We start from the raw sequence: 12,749 nt of genomic DNA, 5'->3' as shown, positions 1-12,749 counted from the left end.
TTAATTTTGTGCCTGACTGCCAGTCACTGACAAAGTTAGTCGAAAATCAAGGCAATTTCAAACTCTGTCGCCTTGAAATTCTGAGCAATGTCACATGAACAGGCCTTAAAAAAAGCTCATTCAAAAACTAAAAGAGCAAATACCTTCAACAACTTGAAGGTATTTGTTAATACTTATTAACATCTTATTGTTAATTGAACTTAACATATACTTATTGTACAAAAGTGACAGAGAATTAGTACTTTGCTGTGCGTTGCATGGAGGTGCTGATAACCACAGAGAGGAAAATGTTAACTCCTCTATAAACCCGATTGTGGTTTTAGTTAGTTGGATGAACTGTCCAACAATTTAGCCAAAGAAATAATGAAAAAGTACTGACCAGATTCATTAAATTTGCTACAAGTATCCATGGTACAAGAGAATTAATCCTATGTTTTTGGTGATCCACTACACCTTCCTCTAACACCACATTTAGCCCCACTGGTAAGGCACTATAAACAGTAAGTCCCTACGTTTGTCCAATACTTTTGTCCTGTGGAGCACAAAAACATAACAAATTAAGCATATTTTCAGACATCAGGAATAACATTGTGAGTAAAGGCTCTTTTTAAGACCTTATGTGGCTTTGTAATTCCAACAACAGGGATCAGTGTTGTATTGTTTTCGTCTGTTTTATATTATGATATTGTATTGGTCAAATTACAGGTGGATTTTAATATGTATTGTATTTCTATTTACTAGTTTGAGGACTAGCCTGCTTTTACATGTTAATTCATTGCATTTTATGTTTAAAAGTGGGTTTCACGTTTTTTTAATTGTTATTAGAGTCTACAGCTGCTTTAAGAGGCTTCAATTAGGCACAGCAGTGATTTGAGCTAAATGCTAACTTAAAGCAGCTGTGTGGAACTTTTTACCATTTATAAAACTGTCCCTAGTTCGTATCACCCCCCCGCCCCCTCGAAGATCTGCATATTTATTTGAACCCAACAGCGACAATAAAGCCTTTCTCTATATGGCTATTTAGCGTAGCCTCGCTTGGGTCGGACACAGTGGAAGTCAGCAAACCAGAATACAGCACCTGGAGAGAATTGAAAGGTTTTAAAACTGATCCCGAGTTGGCCCCTTTCCTAATTGACAGGTATGCAATTTTTGTTTTTATTTAGAGAATATACCGCAACTTGTTAGACGTTGTTTCACTTCAATTTATGACAACATGGAAGTTATAAGCAAGCTAAATGTAGCGTTAGCTGATGTGAACTGCTTTTGTCTAGTAACGTTACAACAAACGCCACAAAATTATCTGTGACTGTGACCATGAACACAAATATACAGCAGGCAGTTGTCCTCAGTTTATAAGAAATTCAGAGCTACACCAGAACACTTATGATTTTCCTCTCGCTCTCCAAAACAAATGCATGCGGTAATTGCCGGTTGCAGTCGAGATTTTACAAATGAAGCCGAATGCCAGCTGCAGTCGGAATTTTACGACACCATGCTGTGGGTGTCATACCGCTTTGGCCAAGGGGGGCACTATAATCAATGAAAACGTAAAGTTCCGCACAGCTCCTTTAAGCATGCTAACATGCAGAAAACAACAATACTAACATGCTAATGTTTAGCTTGAATTTATAATGAGAATTGGATACATCGTTAAAAGTGGGACCCTGTTCATGCCTGCCAAAGTTGCTCAGTGGCACATAAAGCCAAAAACATTCAACTGCTACATGCAAAATTACCCAGATTATCAGCACTGCTTCCACATCTCTGGGTCCATAGAACAGGCACACTAGACACTTCTGCAGGCTAAGCCAGCTACTTCGGTGTAGTGCTCCTCTAACTTTAAATGAAGAACAAAAATGAACAAAAATGATTTCTCAACTTTCCAAATGTTATCAGACTAAATGGTTTAAATCCTGATAGTAAAACGAGTGATATTGCAAGGATTGTGATGGTCAAGAAAATGTAACGATTGATTTACAGACGTCCCTTTCATACTGTCTTTTTGGGCCCAGTGGCATCACGAGACAGACCTGGACGTTGTAATTCCATTGTCTGGCCCCTATGAAAAATGGCTTCAAAGCATAGCACACCTTCTGGGGCCCTGATTTTTAGCCATAGATTTTAATAATAACAAGATACCAGATGCCAAGATGGCACCTATTCATTTCAATGGAGTTGCTCACCTGGTGGATTCATAACAAAAAAAAAACAAAAACAAAAAAACGCAAGTTCTACTGGGCTCATAGAGCTTACATTGTGATATCGCCATAGCTTCTTAAATCACTTTTCTTGGCATGAGTAAAGTTTTACAAATAAAAAAAACACCATGGATCAAAAATCCAGAGTAGAAAGAGTCATAACTGACCTTGTTTGCAGTATGAGGTGTCCCATCAACAGTTTTATAGACGTCTCTTTTACAATGGTGGCCTGTAAGGAAAATGCTTTTTGGGCCACGGGGGATTTATTTGCTGCAATACTGCGAGTGGCCACTGGGAAAAATTTGCTACAAGGCTGAGCTCCTTTCCCATGGGGATGTTTTTAGCAGGTAATTTTTCACTCGGCCTCCAACTTAGTTTAGTGTGTTAGCATGCTTACATTAGATAATTAGCACTAAGCACAAGTATTTAATACTCATATGTAATAGCTGAGGAGAATTTCATTAGTTAACAAATATTTTGTCATAAACCAAGGAACTGGACACATTCAATCTGATGATGGTGCTGGAGTAAAAGTCAAGGATCACCAAATTTATTAGATTGACATTGCCATGTGGCTTGGCCAAACATGTAATAGATTTGGGCACCCATGCAAAATATAGTAACCATTCTAATATGACCACCCTGGACCGTGTCATTGAATGAATACCACTTATTTCTATACACAGTGTATATTGCACAGTAGAGACTGTTGTCACCAGTACAGGATGAAAGGTTAAAATTCAGTACATACCAGATGTTGCATTCTTGTATTTCTCCCTTTAAATATTAGAGAGTTAATGTGTTGGCACACAAAGCATTTGGTGCAAATCAGGATGACTTATGCCACTGCACTTGGTGCAGGGTCATTATAAATCCAAGCAGTTCCAGTGATTACAGGGTTTCTCATCCACCACTGATGCTTCATCAGATATGTCCAAATGCAAATTAGTGCATGCTGTCATCTGGAGAATTTCAGTGACTTATTGAGCAGCCAGTACTTTTCCTCGATCAGAGTCGGCCACTCTGTCTAACCATTTGAGAATATCTGGTCATGTCCTTCATGACAAACCTACCTTCTTTTGGCTGCGTTGCATGATGGATGATTGTCGACCACTGGTGCAATATGGTTAGTGTACATTGAAGCTTTTAATGTTTTATGCAGCACCCAAAGTTCCCTGAGATCAAGTCCTTGTTTGACCAGTTATCCAGGAGGAAAAGGAAAAGTCTGTTTTCGGTGTCTTTTATTTTGAGGTTAAATGTGTTTCATGTCAAATTTTCCTTTTAAGCAGCACTGCATATTTTAGTGTCTTATCCTCAAACACACAGTATGAATTGGACCAGGCATGAGATTTTCATGCTGTTGGATGATCCCTCAGTATTATGAAACACAGCCACATGTACCAGTCCCTGTTTATTAACCTTGCTTCACTCGAAACCCGTTATTTCACTCGTTCTGACAGGTTAACTTTCTGCTCTGAGCAGTATGTAACAGGAAAGAACAAATACATCAGTAAATGCGTGCATGGACCCACTCATTCACCCACCACACACAGCAAATGCCTCAAACACCTCTTTTATCACTACTCAGTGTACTTATTGAGTGCTCATCCAGGCTGATCAAAGAGCCCTAATTACATGCATTAGTGAGTGACGACTCCACTGAGTGGGTACCACACATACAAATAAGACTTTGTATGCTAGGTAACAGGTTTTAATGTGCGTGTATGAGAATTTGTGTCGTGTGGGTGTGTGTTTGGAGTGTCACCTGCACTGTACATTGAGCATGAATGTGCACGTGACGCAGCTGTTCATGGTGCCCCAGTACAGTGTTAGTCACTGTCACCTCGCTATTCAGCAGAGGATGATGGACGTCGAAGGGTCAGCTACCAATTATCCTCTTTACACTGATGGGAGAGGCTGTCCCTCCTCTTCATGCACCTCGATCACCTCCCGTCTTTCTTATTCCTCTTTTGCCATTCACGTTATTGCTGCCTTTCACAGTATGTGGGAAGAAATCGAGCATGATAAACTGTTGTTATTTGTGGAAGCAGATTTTACTGTTTATAGACCCACATCTATCTATTTGGGGTGAGTTCATAGCAGTTTTAACCTGACTGTAATGTGTACAAGGTCACACAAGCTCATTTTGGGAAAACATGTCTAATATGGTTTTATAATTATGTAATTGTATTGGTGTTAGTCACTGTCACCAGTGCAACATTTGCATTTTTAGCCTTTCTGATCCCACCCCACCACCCACATCCCAAAGGAGCTCACATTCTTGCCAGACAGTTAAATTTAAGTAAATCTTCTCATCTAAGTCTGTGCAGAATAATTAACTGAAATAAGAAAAACACATTTGTAAAATTTAATATCTGTTCAATACTTTTTACTTTTTATGCTTTTAGGAAGACTTTTACCCATATCTGGGGGCTCTAGTGGCTGTTGGACCCCAAGGAGCCACTTACTACTTTAATGCCACGAATAGGGCTGCGTGATTAATGAAAAAAAAAAAAAATTAAAAATCACGATCTCGATAAATATACTTATGCCAAGTATGAAGGTAACACAGACTATTGCGTCCAAAACAGCCTATCAACATTACTTATTGGTCTAAATGTGTTGAGAACACTGGGGGAACCCACACGCAGGACACAAACAGTTGGGGGAAAAAATAAGGATTTATTCCAACAGAAGGAAAAAATGGTGAATGGTGGTGAGCAGGGTCCAAGGGTCAAGTGAGAAGGGTGAGGGGGAAAAAAAGGCAGAAACAACACAGGGAAATCACAATCAATAAATTGTCCTTTCTTAAAGTCTGGCCTGAGAAAACTACCACAGAGGGTTGAACAACATTCTGGCGATGAGTGGGTGAGAACCAGGGGTAGATATAGACTGGAGGTTGATGAGCTTGATGGAAGGCAGGTGTGTGTGATCAGCCAGGTGTGTGTAGTCAGCCAGGTGAGTGTAATCAGCCAGGAGCCAGGGAAGGGAAGCCACAAGACACAGACAGGCACTGGGGAAAGGGGCAGGGAAAACACAGGAGAACACTGGGAAATGCAGTCCAACAGCACACAGCTGCAACAAAATGAGCATTCATAAATATGTTTTAGCACACAGTGGCTGGTCAGCAGTGGGCTATTTATGAACATTTGAGTTGAAGAGTTGGTGGTGAAAGCAAATGAATCTATCCACCCATTATTAATGTCTCATTGTTCATTTTCCTTCGAGACCTTTACATTTTTGGATTTGGAGTCTGTAGCTAGCCTTGCCAGGGAGATTCAAGACTAGCTACCACTACTGAGGTTCATATAGATACAACATTTAGGGGAAAATGTGCCAGGCTGTAGACGTAGTTGAAAACATTTATGTGCATTTGTTTCAATTTAGCTCAGTGTGAGAGCCTGGACTGTGTTTTTCTATCGCTCGGCTCTCGGAGGAGAGAGAAATGGAACCGACACAGGTGATGTTACTTGAGTTAATAACGTCTTGTTACATCACTGGTAAGTGCAATAAAATTTTCAAAATGAATGTAGCAGCCCAGAGTTTTTAGAGTGTCTGTGTGTTCACAACTTTTGTGCTTTTAACTGAATTTCTGTGGTTTGAAGTTTAGTTTCTCCCCTGCATCGCTGTTTGTGTTTTCAGATATCTGCCTTATTTTACTTATTTTACGCTGTCAGATGCATAGTATTCATGTTAAGTCACTGCAGAAAACCCAATATTTCCTGTTTTAGCTGCTTCACAATAAAAGCTGTTAAATAACAAAAGTATGTGGGGCTTTTATTATGAAGACTGTATAGGAAATTAAACATCCACCGTTTTACAACAGCTTAGGTCAAGACAAGCCCATCATATAACAGTCAGTGTATGTGTTATTTATTCTAAAACTGTAACTTAATATTGTAGATTTGTATTGAGCACCATTTAAATGAATCACCTTGATGTTCTAAACTAATAAACTAAGAGATGAAAAAACTTTTTTTCTGTTACAAGAGACTTTTAAGTTTAAGTACAGCACTGGAGCCTGTATAAGTGAGTAAGTCAAGCACTTTGATGTCTTATGTTAATGTTATCTGTCCAAAGCTCTGTCTAGACTGCAAGCATCTCAATGTGTTTTTTTCACTTGAGCATCTAAAAGTGCAATAAATATTTTGTTGAAAAAATAAGAAGAGATAGAAAGAATCTCGTCTCGATCTCAGTTCTTGCATATATATATTGGGATTAGCAGGATTAGATAGTTTGTATTTAAAGGGCAGATTTAACATTAATTTGTCATCCTCATTATCATCATTTCATGTTTGGATGTATTTTCTGTTTATTGCACTTGAAATAAGCGACATCTGTTTTTGGAGAAAAAGCAGGATGGAGGGATGAAAAGTGAAGGCCACTTCTCTGCGAATGACGTTGCACATAAACTATTACAGCACTGTGAGCTCTTGAATGCTGTCCCACAAAATGTTGTGTGATTTACTTTGTTATTCAAAGGGAGAAAAAAGGCAAGTTAATGGGCAATAACACACTTCATGGCTTCGCTGAGTGGCTTGTTTTGTGTCTCTTGTTTAAACAGACAACATATGATTATGTTTATGTGCATTGCACAATGCCTGGCTCACACACAAACACGACATACACAGTGTCTTCCATCCCACCCCCCACACACAAAAAAGAGAGAAGTCTGTCATTTTTTATTTGCGTCACATGAACTCTTACATAAAGAGCCAGTGAACCGGGTACATGATGTATTGGTCATACACGGCTGTCTTGAGTGGATGTGGAAATGAAGTGTGAAAGCCACAGGTGAAGATTGGAGTGCACAAATAGAAGAAGCCGTGCCATTAGTCTTATTTTCATATCTGTCGCAGTTAATTAGCATTACTCATGCTGGCTGACGGGGTACAAAATGTTCAGACAGCCCCCTAGAGAAAACATATTGTTCTTTTTTCCACAATTATCCAAGAAAATCTCCCCACATGGGTACCCCATCTGAGCCTTACCTTCTCACAGAGGGTGACTTTTAACAAAAAGTTCAACAGGATTAAAAACAGCTTAACGAGTGTGATCAAATAAAACCATAGGAAAAACATGATGACAGAGGGTGTTAATCTAATGATGTGCCTGTTTTGAGGTCAGCCTCTTGATTAAACCAATAAGGTTAGAGTAGGATATCTGGTCTAGAGAAGCTATGCCAACACTACATACAGTATGGATATGAGGATGTATGAGGACAGATAAAGTCACTGCCGCTCAAATCTCTGCCCAAAGTACTGCTTCTCTTCTGATGCATCTTTAACTGAGTGGTTAATAACTTTTGTTTTGTTTTTTTTTAGCCAAAATTGTGGTAAATGTTCTGCTGAGTTTTGTTTTCATGTTACAGCAGTTGGTTGTAATATACAAGTTTTTTGTTGTCTGTATTCTCTTCATTTTGCCATGAAGCCATAAAAAAATCTCCCCCAGCAAAGCACAATAGGCCTCTGTGCAGCCTCAATGTTGGCTTATGGTAGTAATAATGTAATAATAATAATAATGATAATCTTTATGTGTAGAGCCTTTTCAAAAACAGCATTGCAAAGTGCTTCACGAGGCAGGGAAATAAAACAAAACATAAAATCATCAGAGTTTAAAAGAAACTGATTAAGAAAAAACAATTTCATAGCCAATTAAATAAAAGGCAGTTTAAAGGAAATAAGAACTCAAGAAGAATCAGGAAAGGCTCTCCGATAATAGTATGTTTTAAGAGGGGACTTAAAAGAAATTACTGACATGGTTGACCTGATTGCCTTGGGCACATCACTCCAGAGCCTCGGGGCCCTCACTGCAAATGCTCTGTCCCCTTTAGTTTTCAGCCAGGCCTCTGGAACACACAAAAGACCCCTGCCCGAGGATCTCAAAGTATGTACCAGCATGTACGCTACGAAGAGTTCAGAGATATACTGTAGCAGGGAGAGACACCATGAAGACCCTCAGAAGTTATCAGTAAAATCTGTTCTAAAACATACTGGGAGCCAGTGTGAAGAGGCTAAAATGGCAATGATGTGATCATAGCTCTTGGTTATGTTGCTATTAAACCAGTAGATTTATTTTTCACATGAAACTTTGAGACTAGTTTGTTGTTCCCAATATCTTTAAGCCACTGGAACACACCTTTTCTGCCATCAATGAGCATGTGTGCTCCGGCCATCAGTTCTGTTGGTCATACATTATTAGCACTTACCCAATTAACACTTAATATAATGGTAAAACCAATAACGAATTACAAATCCCTCATTACACAAGTGCACAAGTACAGAGGTCTGTAGTAGTGATGGCTGTTTTCAGTGGGCAGTTTGGGTGTAATCATTTTACTGTTTGCTTACAAATTAATTGAATAACCCCTGAGTTTGTTTGCAAACTTTATGATTGTCTGACCGCTTGTCCTTGTTGCCATTAGACCTATTTTTAGCAATATCAACACATATACTGTATATACAAGACCAAGAGTCCTACATCTAAGAGATGCATGCAGCTCCAGTAGTCCTTAGGCACAGCAGTGCTTTGAACTAATCGCTCATTTCAGCATGCTAAAATGCTCACAGTGACGATGCTTACATGTGGATGTTTAGCAGGTTTAATGTTTATCATGTTCACCATCTTGATTTAGCATGTTAGCATGATAACATTTGCTAATAAGGGCTAAAGGCAAAGTATGGCTGAGACTGGTGAAAATGTCATTGCTCTTGCAGGTATTCAGTGATAAACCAAATTTTAACCCGAGGACGCTGTAGGAAAATTCAGCTGATCACAAAGTTAACGCAGTAATATATATCCTGAGGGGGACATAAGTGTCTGCACCAAATTTCATGGCAACCCATTCAGTAGTCGATGAGATATTTCACCCAGAAAAACACATGTGAATCTCCTGATGGTGAAAGAGGCAAAGTCAGGGGATGGCCAAAGTCATTAGGATCCTCCAGGGAGCATACAGTAAATATCAATTTTCATGGCATCTTAAAAGTTGTTGAGATGTTTCACTCTAGATCAGCATCGCAGAGCTGCACTGCTAGCCTGGCTCAAAATGTTTGTTCAGTCAGTTCAAAACATAAAAGGCCTTATTTCAACACTGACCAGCACTGAGTTAATGATAAAACCCTTCAATGACACTTCCTCCGCGTAAAGAAATTCACACAAATATTTGAGATTCACAGTGAGGGAACAGGATGAATCTGCAAGGCTACCCCTCATTTACAGCCCAAATCTGATTACAATGCTTGATGGGCCCCTGGCCCTGACCTGTCCTTCTTAATAAATGGGCATGCCAGCACCACCAGCAGATACAACCAAGGCCCCAAAATGAATAGTCTAATTGATTTGTGTGGTAGAGTCTGAGCAGGCCGTGTCATCATCAGCCATAGTTACAAAAAGAGAAGCAAATGTGTAATTATTGAGGCACACTGCAGGTCTGCAGCGGTCTGCTCTAATTCTCTAATTACTTGTGTGTCACAGAGTGTGTATGCGCATAAGTGTGTGTGTGTATGTGCAAGTGTCAGGGCATAGTAGCCACGGAAATGAAAAACACCCACTACGCTGCTGACACTAATACGTAACCCTACATGCAATATAACACTCCAGAGCCTTTCATCTCCAACAACCTAAACTTTAGGAATGAAACAGATTTTACACCTGCTGAAAGCTCACACTGGTATTTAAACATCGAACACATTACTGCAGAGTCCATTTTTTTCTTCTTGCTCCCATTTTAAAAGGTCACTCAGCCGCAGCATTTTAACCAAAGTCATTTGAACTAAATTCACTCCTGATAAGCCATTAGAAAGGTTACAACAACATTTTAGGCAGGTTAAGCCATCAGGCAAGCAGGTAATAATCCTCCGAATGGTAATGAGTGACTGCAATTTGTGAAGTGCAGGTCACTTAACAAAATTAGAGGAGAAAAGAACACATTATCCACTTCTCGTATTGTTTCTCCTGTCTGATTCACCTCAGATTCTCTGCACACAATAACATGATGTTTAATGTAACACTGCCTGTTGACTGTCCTGTTAAACAAATGAACACAATGTGCAGACGTTGTGATCCCAGACACTTTTCACTGCAGCTTACCATTAACCTGTGGTCACTGGTTCACACGGTGCAGAGTTTATGTTGATTTATGCTCCCTTACTCAGCAGACAGCGGTATCACACAATGGTGGCGAGAGATCCGGCTTGACATCCGTCATCCAGGACCCATCACTCACGATGTCAATGCTGCATAACAAATTACAGCCTTTAGTAGGACTGTTTGCATATGTGTGTGTGTGTGTGCGCCGCACTGGGTTTCTGTTTATATTTGCAATACGAGAGAGTGTATTTGAGCATGATTGTTCTTGTTTGTTCGCGTGGGAGGATTCTGTTTAAATTCTACCAGAGATTAAAAAGATGCTCGTGATAGCTGTCTCTATATTTTTCGCACTTTTTATGCACTTCAGACAGCCAGTAAAAAGTTTGCAATGAGATATCTTGTTAATTACATTTCTTTGACATTTTAATAATGTAAAACTTTCACTGCAGTAGGTCTGGCCGGCGCTGAGAAGATTGTTTAAATGTCATGAAACTTTCAAAATCAAGTTGGTGAATCCAAGTAAAGTTACAATAGAAATCTAAAGCTTTTTTATATACATAAATATCCAGACTGATGCAACCTACAGTCCACAGAATCATGGATTAATACTTAGACAGTCAAAGAAAAATGTTTTGCATGTATCGGCCTGGTGGCCCTTCACCAGACTGTGGAACAGCTTCATACACCAGGTTGTCAGGATGCAGATCTCTCCCCCTTCCACCTACAAATAACTCTGTTACTGCAACCCACCCAAACTTCTTTTTTACAGTTTTTCAGTACATCTCCTTATTACTCATTGCATGGATGAAACATTTACTTGCACATTGGTATTTTGCCTACACATCTGTTAAGCTGTATTGCAGTATCTATTTCATTTGTACTATGTATTTCTTGTGCACTGTTCATGCCATTTGCACAATTATCATTCACTGCATAATTTAACTGTCGTTTTATCACTATATTTAGTACTTACTTGCTTCTTTTGTGTGTGTACGTTTACACCGAGGGTCTGGGGGAAACAGTTTCCCGTCTATGTCTTGTACATATAACAGAACTAACAATAAAGTTGACTTTGACTATTATTACCTCTGCTAAGGAGGTTATGTTTTCAGTTCAGGCTGTCAGTTGGTTTGTCTGTTTGTCAGCAGGATTTCGGATAAACTGCTGGCCCAATTTTCATGACACTTGGTGAAGGAATGTGGCATGGGTCAAGGAAGCACTCATTAAATTTTGGAGTGGATACAGAAGTGCAGATAACAGGATACACAAATTATTTTTCCACATTTGTTAACATTGCGAGATAAGGCATTCACAGTGCCTGCACAAAACTGCTCACAACAAGGCCTGTGGATTATCTTGAGTAACCAGGTCATGATATCTGGAAAGACACGTTGCTGTTAATTTTTTTTAAAAGACTTTTAATTTATTTATTTTGGCACTTTGAGCACCACAAGCCGTGTGCCATCCAGTTCTGTTATATTGGAGAGAAGGCAGACATCTCTATGACTGATATCTCCAAGGCTCTGCAACTCACACCAAAACAATCCAGACTGATGAATAGCACTGCAGTTAAGAGGAAAAATAAGCATTTTTGTAATTGTAGAAATACAAATATATATTCATGGATATCGGTAATCCTTTGGGGTAGTCGACACATGCAGTGGCTCAAACTTCACACAAGAAGCAGCGTTAAGGAGCACTAGGGGACAGTGGTTTCATGGGAGGGCTGGTACAATTGTAAAACCACCGCAGTTATACCCGTGTTTTTTACTGAAACTAAGGTGTGGCTACAGAAACGTAAGTATCCACATATTATGCAAACAGTACTGGTACTTATATTAAAATGTGTATTGTCTGCAGTGATCTCCATCACAGATACTGATTCAAATTTGACTCAAGTAAAAATGGCTTCCCTTCTTGATGTTATTCCAGTTGCAGCATTATATATTTGTGCATAATAAGTTTTTTTCACAGATTTGCACGTCATAAATAGAAGACTGGAGTACTGGCCTTGGTGGAGGTCTTTGCTCGCTGAATCCCCTTCTATTGACTAATCTTATATATTTAATGTTACTACTGACATTTTCTAAAGCTGTAGTACGAGCGTTGGTTGTGTGCTCTACAGTGTGCCATTAAAGAAAAGAAAAGCACACTTAGGATTTTTCTTATATTTAATGATAAAATAAAGCCATCAGTAATTTACAGCTTCAACCTTTCAGTCTGAAGCTTGGCGTTATAATTAAAGGCCATGAAAATGTAATTTCTCAATCATCTTCTTACCATGAGTGATGGGCTATTGTATATGGGCTATGAGTTATTTTACATTAGAGATTTCTGTGTTTGTTACTTTCTGTGCTCTTCTTACTGGTTTGATGTATGCAAGACACAGAAAATGTATTTTTATTTTTTATTTCTGTGCACTAATGAGAATTAACATTTGTATCCAGGTTCTCAAATGTG

Source organism: Epinephelus fuscoguttatus, linkage group LG3 (assembly GCF_011397635.1).
Source record: "Epinephelus fuscoguttatus linkage group LG3, E.fuscoguttatus.final_Chr_v1".
Lineage (NCBI taxonomy): Eukaryota > Metazoa > Chordata > Actinopteri > Perciformes > Serranidae > Epinephelus > Epinephelus fuscoguttatus.
This window is presented reverse-complemented; position numbering follows the sequence as displayed.